At 47.6% G+C, this 16,344-nt stretch overlaps 10 pseudogenes; all 10 read left to right on the top strand.

The window, feature by feature from the left end:
* The first annotated feature begins 339 nt into the window (after positions 1-339).
* Positions 340-512, top strand: LOC142463704 (U1 spliceosomal RNA; annotated as a pseudogene).
* A 1,504-nt stretch (positions 513-2,016) lies between these two features.
* On the top strand, positions 2,017-2,189 carry LOC142463705 (U1 spliceosomal RNA; annotated as a pseudogene).
* A 1,515-nt stretch (positions 2,190-3,704) lies between these two features.
* On the top strand, positions 3,705-3,877 carry LOC142463707 (U1 spliceosomal RNA; annotated as a pseudogene).
* Positions 3,878-5,404: 1,527 nt separating this feature from the next.
* LOC142463708 (U1 spliceosomal RNA) lies at positions 5,405-5,577 on the top strand (annotated as a pseudogene).
* A 1,513-nt stretch (positions 5,578-7,090) lies between these two features.
* Positions 7,091-7,263, top strand: LOC142463709 (U1 spliceosomal RNA; annotated as a pseudogene).
* A 1,941-nt stretch (positions 7,264-9,204) lies between these two features.
* Positions 9,205-9,377, top strand: LOC142463671 (U1 spliceosomal RNA; annotated as a pseudogene).
* A 1,565-nt stretch (positions 9,378-10,942) lies between these two features.
* On the top strand, positions 10,943-11,115 carry LOC142463711 (U1 spliceosomal RNA; annotated as a pseudogene).
* Positions 11,116-12,677: 1,562 nt separating this feature from the next.
* LOC142463672 (U1 spliceosomal RNA) lies at positions 12,678-12,850 on the top strand (annotated as a pseudogene).
* A 1,584-nt stretch (positions 12,851-14,434) lies between these two features.
* Positions 14,435-14,607, top strand: LOC142463674 (U1 spliceosomal RNA; annotated as a pseudogene).
* Positions 14,608-16,150: 1,543 nt separating this feature from the next.
* Positions 16,151-16,323, top strand: LOC142463675 (U1 spliceosomal RNA; annotated as a pseudogene).
* Positions 16,324-16,344: the final 21 nt, after the last annotated feature.

Raw genomic sequence — 16,344 nt, forward strand, 5'->3', positions numbered from 1 at the left:
AGTGATTGCTTCTTCCTTTTAAAACCAAGAAGTAGTACCTTGCGGCGAAGCTTGGCTTCTCTGGGTGCTTGTCGGATGGGCGGGGGAGGGGCTTTGCTTCTAGGGAGGGGATGTCTTCGATCTATGTTGTTTGACAAATATTCGCTGCTGCACAAATGTTTGCATGGAATGGCCTAAGCTGATCCTTGCTGCAGGTGCTGGCTCAGATACTAGGCCTCAGCTACTGTGGTGCTTGCTGCTGCCGCTGTAGCCGCTGCACCAATGACCAGGCTGCTCTCTCCACAAGGGTGACACTTGTCCTGGGACAGGGCTAGTTGCCCCCCAGCGCCATTCCAACTCATACTTACCTGGCAGGGGAGTACACTATACAGCCACGATCCTGCAGGTGGCTCGCCCAGGGCGAGGCTTGCTCATTGCACTTGGAGCTAGCTGACCTCTGCGATTTCCCCACATGCGGGAAACTCGACTGCACAATTTCTGGTAGTGGGGGACTGCGTGCGCGCTCTCCCCTGTTTTTCGACTGTTAGAAAAAACAGAAACAAAAATCAACAACAATAACAACAACCACCACCCACAGCACAGGTGTTTGTTCAGACAAGCTGCTATTGCCACTGCTTGGGCTTTGGGCCTGGTCAATAACTGTGGCATAAAAGGAGCAAACCAACTAGCCAGGTAGCAACATCTCAAACAGGGAGAAATGACAATTAGGCACCTGCGCAGACATTTAGGAATAAATTCAGGTGGATTGGGAAATACGGAAACACATATAATTCATGAAAAAAAACATTCTAAACAAAAAGGGCCAAGAACTGTAGAATATGAGTCGCTGCAGCAGCAGCAGCAGCAGCAGCAGCAGCAGCAGCAGCAGCAGCAGCAGCAGCAGCAGCAGCAGCAGCAGCAGTAAAAATGTATCCCTCTCTTTCCAATGTCCACCTCTCTGGCTGATTGTTTTCTTTTCTTTTTTTGGTTTGAGATACGAATCTCTCTATTATTATACTGAGATAAGTGCAATACACAATGTATAGGTGATTTCAAAGTCACAATTGTATGTTTGATGCCTTTTGAAATATTGTATAAAGCAGCACATTTACAAACAAATCTGGATTCATTTTTTTTTTTTTAAATGGCCGTTCCTTGCAGGATATGGGGTTTTTATTTCACCCCCTCCCCGCCCTAGTTCTACATGGTATGTCTGGGTCTCTGTAGCCAGACCACCCCATGTGATGATATCACAAAGGGAGTATACAGTACGTTCTAGAGTTTCTAGGCTCCAAAGTAACAAAGAGCAGCATTTAAAACCAACAGATTGCAAACTATCTGCTGAGCAGTGCAAAAACAATATCTATCTATCTATCTATCTATCTATCTATCTATCTATCTATCTATCTATCTATCTCTATCCAGGGAGCAGCAGACAGTGTTAGCTTGCTTCTATATTTATGCAAATGCCATGTAAGCAGCCATGCTGGTAAGGGGCAAAGTGTCAAGTTTGCCAGCAGGACTGGGCATCTCTCCCTTTTTATGCTGCAGCAGCAGCAGCAGCAGCAGCAGAGAGAGTGCAAGCAGGTAGGGAAGATGTAGAAAGCCACCCCAGAAATATGGTGTCCCCCTGTCTGTCTGTCCCCCTGTCTGTCGGTCTCTCCGCCAGCTGGAATGACAGAGCTGAGCGGTGTTCAAAGTGATTGCTTCTTCCTTTTAAAACCAAGAAGTAGTACCTTGCGGCGAAGCTTGGCTTCTCTGGGTGCTTGTCGGATGGGCGGGGGAGGGGCTTTGCTTCTAGGGAGGGGATGTCTTCGATCTATGTTGTTTGACAAATATTCGCTGCTGCACAAATGTTTGCATGGAATGGCCTAAGCTGATCCTTGCTGCAGGTGCTGGCTCAGATACTAGGCCTCAGCTACTGTGGTGCTTGCTGCTGCCGCTGTAGCCGCTGCACCAATGACCAGGCTGCTCTCTCCACAAGGGTGACACTTGTCCTGGGACAGGGCTAGTTGCCCCCCAGCGCCATTCCAACTCATACTTACCTGGCAGGGGAGTACACTATACAGCCACGATCCTGCAGGTGGCTCGCCCAGGGCGAGGCTTGCTCATTGCACTTGGAGCTAGCTGACCTCTGCGATTTCCCCACATGCGGGAAACTCGACTGCACAATTTCTGGTAGTGGGGGACTGCGTGCGCGCTCTCCCCTGTTTTTCGACTGTTAGAAAAAACAGAAACAAAAATCAACAACAATAACAACAACCACCACCCACAGCACAGGTGTTTGTTCAGACAAGCTGCTATTGCCACTGCTTGGGCTTTGGGCCTGGTCAATAACTGTGGCATAAAAGGAGCAAACCAACTAGCCAGGTAGCAACATCTCAAACAGGGAGAAATGACAATTAGGCACCTGCGCAGACATTTAGGAATAAATTCAGGTGGATTGGGAAATACGGAAACACATATAATTCATGAAAAAAAACATTCTAAACAAAAAGGGCCAAGAACTGTAGAATATGAGTCGCTGCAGCAGCAGCAGCAGCAGCAGCAGCAGCAGCAGCAGCAGCAGCAGCAGCAGCAGCAGCAGCAGCAGCAGCAGCAGCAGTAAAAATGTATCCCTCTCTTTCCAATGTCCACCTCTCTGGCTGATTGTTTTCTTTTCTTTTTTTGGTTTGAGATACGAATCTCTCTATTATTATACTGAGATAAGTGCAATACACAATGTATAGGTGATTTCAAAGTCACAATTGTATGTTTGATGCCTTTTGAAATATTGTATAAAGCAGCACATTTACAAACAAATCTGGATTCATTTTTTTTTTTTTAAATGGCCGTTCCTTGCAGGATATGGGGTTTTTATTTCACCCCCTCCCCGCCCTAGTTCTACATGGTATGTCTGGGTCTCTGTAGCCAGACCACCCCATGTGATGATATCACAAAGGGAGTATACAGTACGTTCTAGAGTTTCTAGGCTCCAAAGTAACAAAGAGCAGCATTTAAAACCAACAGATTGCAAACTATCTGCTGAGCAGTGCAAAAACAATATCTATCTATCTATCTATCTATCTATCTATCTATCTATCTATCTATCTATCTATCTATCTATCTCTATCCAGGGAGCAGCAGACAGTGTTAGCTTGCTTCTATATTTATGCAAATGCCATGTAAGCAGCCATGCTGGTAAGGGGCAAAGTGTCAAGTTTGCCAGCAGGACTGGGCATCTCTCCCTTTTTATGCTGCAGCAGCAGCAGCAGCAGCAGAGAGAGTGCAAGCAGGTAGGGAAGATGTAGAAAGCCACCCCAGAAATATGGTGTCCCCCTGTCTGTCTGTCCCCCTGTCTGTCGGTCTCTCCGCCAGCTGGAATGACAGAGCTGAGCGGTGTTCAAAGTGATTGCTTCTTCCTTTTAAAACCAAGAAGTAGTACCTTGCGGCGAAGCTTGGCTTCTCTGGGTGCTTGTCGGATGGGCGGGGGAGGGGCTTTGCTTCTAGGGAGGGGATGTCTTCGATCTATGTTGTTTGACAAATATTCGCTGCTGCACAAATGTTTGCATGGAATGGCCTAAGCTGATCCTTGCTGCAGGTGCTGGCTCAGATACTAGGCCTCAGCTACTGTGGTGCTTGCTGCTGCCGCTGTAGCCGCTGCACCAATGACCAGGCTGCTCTCTCCACAAGGGTGACACTTGTCCTGGGACAGGGCTAGTTGCCCCCCAGCGCCATTCCAACTCATACTTACCTGGCAGGGGAGTACACTATACAGCCACGATCCTGCAGGTGGCTCGCCCAGGGCGAGGCTTGCTCATTGCACTTGGAGCTAGCTGACCTCTGCGATTTCCCCACATGCGGGAAACTCGACTGCACAATTTCTGGTAGTGGGGGACTGCGTGCGCGCTCTCCCCTGTTTTTCGACTGTTAGAAAAAACAGAAACAAAAATCAACAACAATAACAACAACCACCACCCACAGCACAGGTGTTTGTTCAGACAAGCTGCTATTGCCACTGCTTGGGCTTTGGGCCTGGTCAATAACTGTGGCATAAAAGGAGCAAACCAACTAGCCAGGTAGCAACATCTCAAACAGGGAGAAATGACAATTAGGCACCTGCGCAGACATTTAGGAATAAATTCAGGTGGATTGGGAAATACGGAAACACATATAATTCATGAAAAAAAACATTCTAAACAAAAAGGGCCAAGAACTGTAGAATATGAGTCGCTGCAGCAGCAGCAGCAGCAGCAGCAGCAGCAGCAGCAGCAGCAGCAGCAGCAGCAGCAGCAGCAGCAGCAGCAGCAGCAGCAGCAGCAGTAAAAATGTATCCCTCTCTTTCCAATGTCCACCTCTCTGGCTGATTGTTTTCTTTTCTTTTTTTGGTTTGAGATACGAATCTCTCTATTATTATACTGAGATAAGTGCAATACACAATGTATAGGTGATTTCAAAGTCACAATTGTATGTTTGATGCCTTTTGAAATATTGTATAAAGCAGCACATTTACAAACAAATCTGGATTCATTTTTTTTTTTTTAAATGGCCGTTCCTTGCAGGATATGGGGTTTTTATTTCACCCCCTCCCCGCCCTAGTTCTACATGGTATGTCTGGGTCTCTGTAGCCAGACCACCCCATGTGATGATATCACAAAGGGAGTATACAGTACGTTCTAGAGTTTCTAGGCTCCAAAGTAACAAAGAGCAGCATTTAAAACCAACAGATTGCAAACTATCTGCTGAGCAGTGCAAAAACAATATCTATCTATCTATCTATCTATCTATCTATCTATCTATCTATCTATCTATCTATCTATCTATCTCTATCCAGGGAGCAGCAGACAGTGTTAGCTTGCTTCTATATTTATGCAAATGCCATGTAAGCAGCCATGCTGGTAAGGGGCAAAGTGTCAAGTTTGCCAGCAGGACTGGGCATCTCTCCCTTTTTATGCTGCAGCAGCAGCAGCAGCAGCAGCAGAGAGAGTGCAAGCAGGTAGGGAAGATGTAGAAAGCCACCCCAGAAATATGGTGTCCCCCTGTCTGTCTGTCCCCCTGTCTGTCGGTCTCTCCGCCAGCTGGAATGACAGAGCTGAGCGGTGTTCAAAGTGATTGCTTCTTCCTTTTAAAACCAAGAAGTAGTACCTTGCGGCGAAGCTTGGCTTCTCTGGGTGCTTGTCGGATGGGCGGGGGAGGGGCTTTGCTTCTAGGGAGGGGATGTCTTCGATCTATGTTGTTTGACAAATATTCGCTGCTGCACAAATGTTTGCATGGAATGGCCTAAGCTGATCCTTGCTGCAGGTGCTGGCTCAGATACTAGGCCTCAGCTACTGTGGTGCTTGCTGCTGCCGCTGTAGCCGCTGCACCAATGACCAGGCTGCTCTCTCCACAAGGGTGACACTTGTCCTGGGACAGGGCTAGTTGCCCCCCAGCGCCATTCCAACTCATACTTACCTGGCAGGGGAGTACACTATACAGCCACGATCCTGCAGGTGGCTCGCCCAGGGCGAGGCTTGCTCATTGCACTTGGAGCTAGCTGACCTCTGCGATTTCCCCACATGCGGGAAACTCGACTGCACAATTTCTGGTAGTGGGGGACTGCGTGCGCGCTCTCCCCTGTTTTTCGACTGTTAGAAAAAACAGAAACAAAAATCAACAACAATAACAACAACCACCACCCACAGCACAGGTGTTTGTTCAGACAAGCTGCTATTGCCACTGCTTGGGCTTTGGGCCTGGTCAATAACTGTGGCATAAAAGGAGCAAACCAACTAGCCAGGTAGCAACATCTCAAACAGGGAGAAATGACAATTAGGCACCTGCGCAGACATTTAGGAATAAATTCAGGTGGATTGGGAAATACGGAAACACATATAATTCATGAAAAAAAACATTCTAAACAAAAAGGGCCAAGAACTGTAGAATATGAGTCGCTGCAGCAGCAGCAGCAGCAGCAGCAGCAGCAGCAGCAGCAGCAGCAGCAGCAGCAGCAGCAGCAGCAGCAGTAAAAATGTATCCCTCTCTTTCCAATGTCCACCTCTCTGGCTGATTGTTTTCTTTTCTTTTTTTGGTTTGAGATACGAATCTCTCTATTATTATACTGAGATAAGTGCAATACACAATGTATAGGTGATTTCAAAGTCACAATTGTATGTTTGATGCCTTTTGAAATATTGTATAAAGCAGCACATTTACAAACAAATCTGGATTCATTTTTTTTTTTTTAAATGGCCGTTCCTTGCAGGATATGGGGTTTTTATTTCACCCCCTCCCCGCCCTAGTTCTACATGGTATGTCTGGGTCTCTGTAGCCAGACCACCCCATGTGATGATATCACAAAGGGAGTATACAGTACGTTCTAGAGTTTCTAGGCTCCAAAGTAACAAAGAGCAGCATTTAAAACCAACAGATTGCAAACTATCTGCTGAGCAGTGCAAAAACAATATCTATCTATCTATCTATCTATCTATCTATCTATCTATCTATCTATCTATCTATCTATCTATCTATCTCTATCCAGGGAGCAGCAGACAGTGTTAGCTTGCTTCTATATTTATGCAAATGCCATGTAAGCAGCCATGCTGGTAAGGGGCAAAGTGTCAAGTTTGCCAGCAGGACTGGGCATCTCTCCCTTTTTATGCTGCAGCAGCAGCAGCAGCAGCAGCAGAGAGAGTGCAAGCAGGTAGGGAAGATGTAGAAAGCCACCCCAGAAATATGGTGTCCCCCTGTCTGTCTGTCCCCCTGTCTGTCGGTCTCTCCGCCAGCTGGAATGACAGAGCTGAGCGGTGTTCAAAGTGATTGCTTCTTCCTTTTAAAACCAAGAAGTAGTACCTTGCGGCGAAGCTTGGCTTCTCTGGGTGCTTGTCGGATGGGCGGGGGAGGGGCTTTGCTTCTAGGGAGGGGATGTCTTCGATCTATGTTGTTTGACAAATATTCGCTGCTGCACAAATGTTTGCATGGAATGGCCTAAGCTGATCCTTGCTGCAGGTGCTGGCTCAGATACTAGGCCTCAGCTACTGTGGTGCTTGCTGCTGCCGCTGTAGCCGCTGCACCAATGACCAGGCTGCTCTCTCCACAAGGGTGACACTTGTCCTGGGACAGGGCTAGTTGCCCCCCAGCGCCATTCCAACTCATACTTACCTGGCAGGGGAGTACACTATACAGCCACGATCCTGCAGGTGGCTCGCCCAGGGCGAGGCTTGCTCATTGCACTTGGAGCTAGCTGACCTCTGCGATTTCCCCACATGCGGGAAACTCGACTGCACAATTTCTGGTAGTGGGGGACTGCGTGCGCGCTCTCCCCTGTTTTTCGACTGTTAGAAAAAACAGAAACAAAAATCAACAACAATAACAACAACCACCACCCACAGCACAGGTGTTTGTTCAGACAAGCTGCTATTGCCACTGCTTGGGCTTTGGGCCTGGTCAATAACTGTGGCATAAAAGGAGCAAACCAACTAGCCAGGTAGCAACATCTCAAACAGGGAGAAATGACAATTAGGCACCTGCGCAGACATTTAGGAATAAATTCAGGTGGATTGGGAAATACGGAAACACATATAATTCATGAAAAAAAACATTCTAAACAAAAAGGGCCAAGAACTGTAGAATATGAGTCGCTGCAGCAGCAGCAGCAGCAGCAGCAGCAGCAGCAGCAGCAGCAGCAGCAGCAGCAGCAGCAGCAGCAGCAGCAGCAGCAGCAGCAGCAGCAGCAGCAGCAGCAGCAGCAGCAGCAGCAGTAAAAATGTATCCCTCTCTTTCCAATGTCCACCTCTCTGGCTGATTGTTTTCTTTTCTTTTTTTGGTTTGAGATACGAATCTCTCTATTATTATACTGAGATAAGTGCAATACACAATGTATAGGTGATTTCAAAGTCACAATTGTATGTTTGATGCCTTTTGAAATATTGTATAAAGCAGCACATTTACAAACAAATCTGGATTCATTTTTTTTTTTTAAATGGCCGTTCCTTGCAGGATATGGGGTTTTTATTTCACCCCCTCCCCGCCCTAGTTCTACATGGTATGTCTGGGTCTCTGTAGCCAGACCACCCCATGTGATGATATCACAAAGGGAGTATACAGTACGTTCTAGAGTTTCTAGGCTCCAAAGTAACAAAGAGCAGCATTTAAAACCAACAGATTGCAAACTATCTGCTGAGCAGTGCAAAAACAATATCTATCTATCTATCTATCTATCTATCTATCTATCTATCTATCTCTATCCAGGGAGCAGCAGACAGTGTTAGCTTGCTTCTATATTTATGCAAATGCCATGTACACTGGCGACACACTTTATTCGAGCTTGGCTAGTCCCACGAATTCGGGTATACCCGGGTGTATTGAGGTTTGTGACTGTTTTCTGCCCGAGTACATTGAGTTATTATTCAGGCAGGGATTGAAGCATTTTATTCCCGCTGGCTGCAATACTGCACAGTATATATATATACACTGCATTACAATTCATGAATTTATGCCATCTGGTAGACACCCGAAGCATTGCAGCCTATTAAATCCTAATCATCCTCATTTAACAGATCAGCCGCCCATCAGCCAGGCATGAACCCAGGCTGGGAAGGCAAATGCAACGGGGCTTGTCAGAGGTGAGGAGCGGCGCATTCCAGGTATCTGCCAGGTACATACCGGGTATTTGCTCGAATAAAGTGTGTCGGTGCAGTAAGCAGCCATGCTGGTAAGGGGCAAAGTGTCAAGTTTGCCAGCAGGACTGGGCATCTCTCCCTTTTTATGCTGCTGCAGCAGCAGCAGCAGCAGCAGCAGCAGAGAGAGTGCAAGCAGGTAGGGAAGATGTAGAAAGCCACCCCAGAAATATGGTGTCCCCCTGTCTGTCTGTCCCCCTGTCTGTCGGTCTCTCCGCCAGCTGGAATGACAGAGCTGAGCGGTGTTCAAAGTGATTGCTTCTTCCTTTTAAAACCAAGAAGTAGTACCTTGCGGCGAAGCTTGGCTTCTCTGGGTGCTTGTCGGATGGGCGGGGGAGGGGCTTTGCTTCTAGGGAGGGGATGTCTTCGATCTATGTTGTTTGACAAATATTCGCTGCTGCACAAATGTTTGCATGGAATGGCCTAAGCTGATCCTTGCTGCAGGTGCTGGCTCAGATACTAGGCCTCAGCTACTGTGGTGCTTGCTGCTGCCGCTGTAGCCGCTGCACCAATGACCAGGCTGCTCTCTCCACAAGGGTGACACTTGTCCTGGGACAGGGCTAGTTGCCCCCCAGCGCCATTCCAACTCATACTTACCTGGCAGGGGAGTACACTATACAGCCACGATCCTGCAGGTGGCTCTCCCAGGGCGAGGCTTGCTCATTGCACTTGGAGCTAGCTGACCTCTGCGATTTCCCCACATGCGGGAAACTCGACTGCACAATTTCTGGTAGTGGGGGACTGCGTGCGCGCTCTCCCCTGTTTTTCGACTGTTAGAAAAAACAGAAACAAAAATCAACAACAATAACAACAACCACCACCCACAGCACAGGTGTTTGTTCAGACAAGCTGCTATTGCCACTGCTTGGGCTTTGGGCCTGGTCAATAACTGTGGCATAAAAGGAGCAAACCAACTAGCCAGGTAGCAACATCTCAAACAGGGAGAAATGACAATTAGGCACCTGCGCAGACATTTAGGAATAAATTCAGGTGGATTGGGAAATACGGAAACACATATAATTCATGAAAAAAAACATTCTAAACAAAAAGGGCCAAGAACTGTAGAATATGAGTCGCTGCAGCAGCAGCAGCAGCAGCAGCAGCAGCAGCAGCAGCAGCAGCAGCAGCAGCAGCAGCAGCAGCAGCAGCAGCAGCAGCAGCAGCAGCAGCAGCAGCAGCAGTAAAAATGTATCCCTCTCTTTCCAATGTCCACCTCTCTGGCTGATTGTTTTCTTTTCTTTTTTTGGTTTGAGATACGAATCTCTCTATTATTATACTGAGATAAGTGCAATACACAATGTATAGGTGATTTCAAAGTCACAATTGTATGTTTGATGCCTTTTGAAATATTGTATAAAGCAGCACATTTACAAACAAATCTGGATTCATTTTTTTTTTTTTAAATGGCCGTTCCTTGCAGGATATGGGGTTTTTATTTCACCCCCTCCCCGCCCTAGTTCTACATGGTATGTCTGGGTCTCTGTAGCCAGACCACCCCATGTGATGATATCACAAAGGGAGTATACAGTACGTTCTAGAGTTTCTAGGCTCCAAAGTAACAAAGAGCAGCATTTAAAACCAACAGATTGCAAACTATCTGCTGAGCAGTGCAAAAACAATATCTATCTATCTATCTATCTATCTATCTATCTATCTATCTATCTATCTATCTATCTATCTATCTATCTATCTATCTATCTATCTCTATCCAGGGAGCAGCAGACAGTGTTAGCTTGCTTCTATATTTATGCAAATGCCATGTAAGCAGCCATGCTGGTAAGGGGCAAAGTGTCAAGTTTGCCAGCAGGACTGGGCATCTCTCCCTTTTTATGCTGCAGCAGCAGCAGCAGCAGCAGCAGCAGAGAGAGTGCAAGCAGGTAGGGAAGATGTAGAAAGCCACCCCAGAAATATGGTGTCCCCCTGTCTGTCTGTCCCCCTGTCTGTCGGTCTCTCCGCCAGCTGGAATGACAGAGCTGAGCGGTGTTCAAAGTGATTGCTTCTTCCTTTTAAAACCAAGAAGTAGTACCTTGCGGCGAAGCTTGGCTTCTCTGGGTGCTTGTCGGATGGGCGGGGGAGGGGCTTTGCTTCTAGGGAGGGGATGTCTTCGATCTATGTTGTTTGACAAATATTCGCTGCTGCACAAATGTTTGCATGGAATGGCCTAAGCTGATCCTTGCTGCAGGTGCTGGCTCAGATACTAGGCCTCAGCTACTGTGGTGCTTGCTGCTGCCGCTGTAGCCGCTGCACCAATGACCAGGCTGCTCTCTCCACAAGGGTGACACTTGTCCTGGGACAGGGCTAGTTGCCCCCCAGCGCCATTCCAACTCATACTTACCTGGCAGGGGAGTACACTATACAGCCACGATCCTGCAGGTGGCTCGCCCAGGGCGAGGCTTGCTCATTGCACTTGGAGCTAGCTGACCTCTGCGATTTCCCCACATGCGGGAAACTCGACTGCACAATTTCTGGTAGTGGGGGACTGCGTGCGCGCTCTCCCCTGTTTTTCGACTGTTAGAAAAAACAGAAACAAAAATCAACAACAATAACAACAACCACCACCCACAGCACAGGTGTTTGTTCAGACAAGCTGCTATTGCCACTGCTTGGGCTTTGGGCCTGGTCAATAACTGTGGCATAAAAGGAGCAAACCAACTAGCCAGGTAGCAACATCTCAAACAGGGAGAAATGACAATTAGGCACCTGCGCAGACATTTAGGAATAAATTCAGGTGGATTGGGAAATACGGAAACACATATAATTCATGAAAAAAAACATTCTAAACAAAAAGGGCCAAGAACTGTAGAATATGAGTCGCAGCAGCAGCAGCAGCAGCAGCAGCAGCAGCAGCAGCAGCAGCAGCAGCAGCAGCAGCAGCAGCAGCAGCAGCAGCAGCAGCAGCAGCAGCAGCAGCAGCAGCAGCAGCAGCAGCAGCAGCAGCAGCAGCAGCAGCAGCAGCAGTAAAAATGTATCCCTCTCTTTCCAATGTCCACCTCTCTGGCTGATTGTTTTCTTTTCTTTTTTTGGTTTGAGATACGAATCTCTCTATTATTATACTGAGATAAGTGCAATACACAATGTATAGGTGATTTCAAAGTCACAATTGTATGTTTGATGCCTTTTGAAATATTGTATAAAGCAGCACATTTACAAACAAATCTGGATTCATTTTTTTTTTTTAAATGGCCGTTCCTTGCAGGATATGGGGTTTTTATTTCACCCCCTCCCCGCCCTAGTTCTACATGGTATGTCTGGGTCTCTGTAGCCAGACCACCCCATGTGATGATATCACAAAGGGAGTATACAGTACGTTCTAGAGTTTCTAGGCTCCAAAGTAACAAAGAGCAGCATTTAAAACCAACAGATTGCAAACTATCTGCTGAGCAGTGCAAAAACAATATCTATCTATCTATCTATCTATCTATCTATCTATCTATCTCTATCCAGGGAGCAGCAGACAGTGTTAGCTTGCTTCTATATTTATGCAAATGCCATGTAAGCAGCCATGCTGGTAAGGGGCAAAGTGTCAAGTTTGCCAGCAGGACTGGGCATCTCTCCCTTTTTATGCTGCTGCAGCAGCAGCAGCAGCAGCAGCAGCAGAGAGAGTGCAAGCAGGTAGGGAAGATGTAGAAAGCCACCCCAGAAATATGGTGTCCCCCTGTCTGTCTGTCCCCCTGTCTGTCGGTCTCTCCGCCAGCTGGAATGACAGAGCTGAGCGGTGTTCAAAGTGATTGCTTCTTCCTTTTAAAACCAAGAAGTAGTACCTTGCGGCGAAGCTTGGCTTCTCTGGGTGCTTGTCGGATGGGCGGGGGAGGGGCTTTGCTTCTAGGGAGGGGATGTCTTCGATCTATGTTGTTTGACAAATATTCGCTGCTGCACAAATGTTTGCATGGAATGGCCTAAGCTGATCCTTGCTGCAGGTGCTGGCTCAGATACTAGGCCTCAGCTACTGTGGTGCTTGCTGCTGCCGCTGTAGCCGCTGCACCAATGACCAGGCTGCTCTCTCCACAAGGGTGACACTTGTCCTGGGACAGGGCTAGTTGCCCCCCAGCGCCATTCCAACTCATACTTACCTGGCAGGGGAGTACACTATACAGCCACGATCCTGCAGGTGGCTCTCCCAGGGCGAGGCTTGCTCATTGCACTTGGAGCTAGCTGACCTCTGCGATTTCCCCACATGCGGGAAACTCGACTGCACAATTTCTGGTAGTGGGGGACTGCGTGCGCGCTCTCCCCTGTTTTTCGACTGTTAGAAAAAACAGAAACAAAAATCAACAACAATAACAACAACCACCACCCACAGCACAGGTGTTTGTTCAGACAAGCTGCTATTGCCACTGCTTGGGCTTTGGGCCTGGTCAATAACTGTGGCATAAAAGGAGCAAACCAACTAGCCAGGTAGCAACATCTCAAACAGGGAGAAATGACAATTAGGCACCTGCGCAGACATTTAGGAATAAATTCAGGTGGATTGGGAAATACGGAAACACATATAATTCATGAAAAAAAACATTCTAAACAAAAAGGGCCAAGAACTGTAGAATATGAGTCGCTGCAGCAGCAGCAGCAGCAGCAGCAGCAGCAGCAGCAGCAGCAGCAGCAGCAGCAGCAGCAGCAGCAGCAGCAGCAGCAGCAGCAGCAGCAGCAGCAGCAGCAGCAGCAGCAGCAGCAGCAGCAGTAAAAATGTATCCCTCTCTTTCCAATGTCCACCTCTCTGGCTGATTGTTTTCTTTTCTTTTTTTGGTTTGAGATACGAATCTCTCTATTATTATACTGAGATAAGTGCAATACACAATGTATAGGTGATTTCAAAGTCACAATTGTATGTTTGATGCCTTTTGAAATATTGTATAAAGCAGCACATTTACAAACAAATCTGGATTCATTTTTTTTTTTTTAAATGGCCGTTCCTTGCAGGATATGGGGTTTTTATTTCACCCCCTCCCCGCCCTAGTTCTACATGGTATGTCTGGGTCTCTGTAGCCAGACCACCCCATGTGATGATATCACAAAGGGAGTATACAGTACGTTCTAGAGTTTCTAGGCTCCAAAGTAACAAAGAGCAGCATTTAAAACCAACAGATTGCAAACTATCTGCTGAGCAGTGCAAAAACAATATCTATCTATCTATCTATCTATCTATCTATCTATCTATCTATCTATCTATCTATCTATCTATCTCTATCCAGGGAGCAGCAGACAGTGTTAGCTTGCTTCTATATTTATGCAAATGCCATGTAAGCAGCCATGCTGGTAAGGGGCAAAGTGTCAAGTTTGCCAGCAGGACTGGGCATCTCTCCCTTTTTATGCTGCAGCAGCAGCAGCAGCAGCAGCAGCAGCAGCAGCAGCAGCAGCAGAGAGAGTGCAAGCAGGTAGGGAAGATGTAGAAAGCCACCCCAGAAATATGGTGTCCCCCTGTCTGTCTGTCCCCCTGTCTGTCGGTCTCTCCGCCAGCTGGAATGACAGAGCTGAGCGGTGTTCAAAGTGATTGCTTCTTCCTTTTAAAACCAAGAAGTAGTACCTTGCGGCGAAGCTTGGCTTCTCTGGGTGCTTGTCGGATGGGCGGGGGAGGGGCTTTGCTTCTAGGGAGGGGATGTCTTCGATCTATGTTGTTTGACAAATATTCGCTGCTGCACAAATGTTTGCATGGAATGGCCTAAGCTGATCCTTGCTGCAGGTGCTGGCTCAGATACTAGGCCTCAGCTACTGTGGTGCTTGCTGCTGCCGCTGTAGCCGCTGCACCAATGACCAGGCTGCTCTCTCCACAAGGGTGACACTTGTCCTGGGACAGGGCTAGTTGCCCCCCAGCGCCATTCCAACTCATACTTACCTGGCAGGGGAGTACACTATACAGCCACGATCCTGCAGGTGGCTCTCCCAGGGCGAGGCTTGCTCATTGCACTTGGAGCTAGCTGACCTCTGCGATTTCCCCACATGCGGGAAACTCGACTGCACAATTTCTGGTAGTGGGGGACTGCGTGCGCGCTCTCCCCTGTTTTTCGACTGTTAGAAAAAACAGAAACAAAAATCAACAACAATAACAACAACCACCACCCACAGCACAGGTGTTTGTTCAGACAAGCTGCTATTGCCACTGCTTGGGCTTTGGGCCTGGTCAATAACTGTGGCATAAAAGGAGCAAACCAACTAGCCAGGTAGCAACATCTCAAACAGGGAGAAATGACAATTAGGCACCTGCGCAGACATTTAGGAATAAATTCAGGTGGATTGGGAAATACGGAAACACATATAATTCATGAAAAAAAACATTCTAAACAAAAAGGGCCAAGAACTGTAGAATATGAGTCGCAGCAGCAGCAGCAGCAGCAGCAGCAGCAGCAGCAGCAGCAGCAGCAGCAGCAGCAGCAGCAGCAGCAGCAGCAGCAGCAGCAGCAGCAGCAGCAGCAGCAGCAGCAGCAGCAGCAAAAATGTATCCCTCTCTTTCCAATGTCCACCTCTCTGGCTGATTGTTTTCTTTTCTTTTTTTGGTTTGAGATACGAATCTCTCTATTATTATACTGAGATAAGTGCAATACACAATGTATAGGTGATTTCAAAGTCACAATTGTATGTTTGATGCCTTTTGAAATATTGTATAAAGCAGCACATTTACAAACAAATCTGGATTCATTTTTTTTTTTTTAAATGGCCGTTCCTTGCAGGATATGGGGTTTTTATTTCACCCCCTCCCCGCCCTAGTTCTACATGGTATGTCTGGGTCTCTGTAGCCAGACCACCCCATGTGATGATATCACAAAGGGAGTATACAGTACGTTCTAGAGTTTCTAGGCTCCAAAGTAACAAAGAGCAGCATTTAAAACCAACAGATTGCAAACTATCTGCTGAGCAGTGCAAAAACAATATCTATCTATCTATCTATCTATCTATCTATCTATCTATCTATCTATCTATCTATCTCTATCCAGGGAGCAGCAGACAGTGTTAGCTTGCTTCTATATTTATGCAAATGCCATGTAAGCAGCCATGCTGGTAAGGGGCAAAGTGTCAAGTTTGCCAGCAGGACTGGGCATCTCTCCCTTTTTATGCTGCAGCAGCAGCAGCAGCAGCAGCAGAGAGAGTGCAAGCAGGTAGGGAAGATGTAGAAAGCCACCCCAGAAATATGGTGTCCCCCTGTCTGTCTGTCCCCCTGTCTGTCGGTCTCTCCGCCAGCTGGAATGACAGAGCTGAGCGGTGTTCAAAGTGATTGCTTCTTCCTTTTAAAACCAAGAAGTAGTACCTTGCGGCGAAGCTTGGCTTCTCTGGGTGCTTGTCGGATGGGCGGGGGAGGGGCTTTGCTTCTAGGGAGGGGATGTCTTCGATCTATGTTGTTTGACAAATATTCGCTGCTGCACAAATGTTTGCATGGAATGGCCTAAGCTGATCCTTGCTGCAGGTGCTGGCTCAGATACTAGGCCTCAGCTACTGTGGTGCTTGCTGCTGCCGCTGTAGCCGCTGCACCAATGACCAGGCTGCTCTCTCCACAAGGGTGACACTTGTCCTGGGACAGGGCTAGTTGCCCCCCAGCGCCATTCCAACTCATACTTACCTGGCAGGGGAGTACACTATACAGCCACGATCCTGCAGGTGGCTCTCCCAGGGCGAGGCTTGCTCATTGCACTTGGAGCTAGCTGACCTCTGCGATTTCCCCACATGCGGGAAACTCGACTGCACAATTTCTGGTAGTGGGGGACTGCGTGCGCGCTCTCCCCTGTTTTTCGACTGTTAGAAAAAA

Source organism: Ascaphus truei, chromosome 11 (genome assembly GCF_040206685.1).
Source record: "Ascaphus truei isolate aAscTru1 chromosome 11, aAscTru1.hap1, whole genome shotgun sequence".
Classification (NCBI taxonomy): domain Eukaryota; kingdom Metazoa; phylum Chordata; class Amphibia; order Anura; family Ascaphidae; genus Ascaphus; species Ascaphus truei.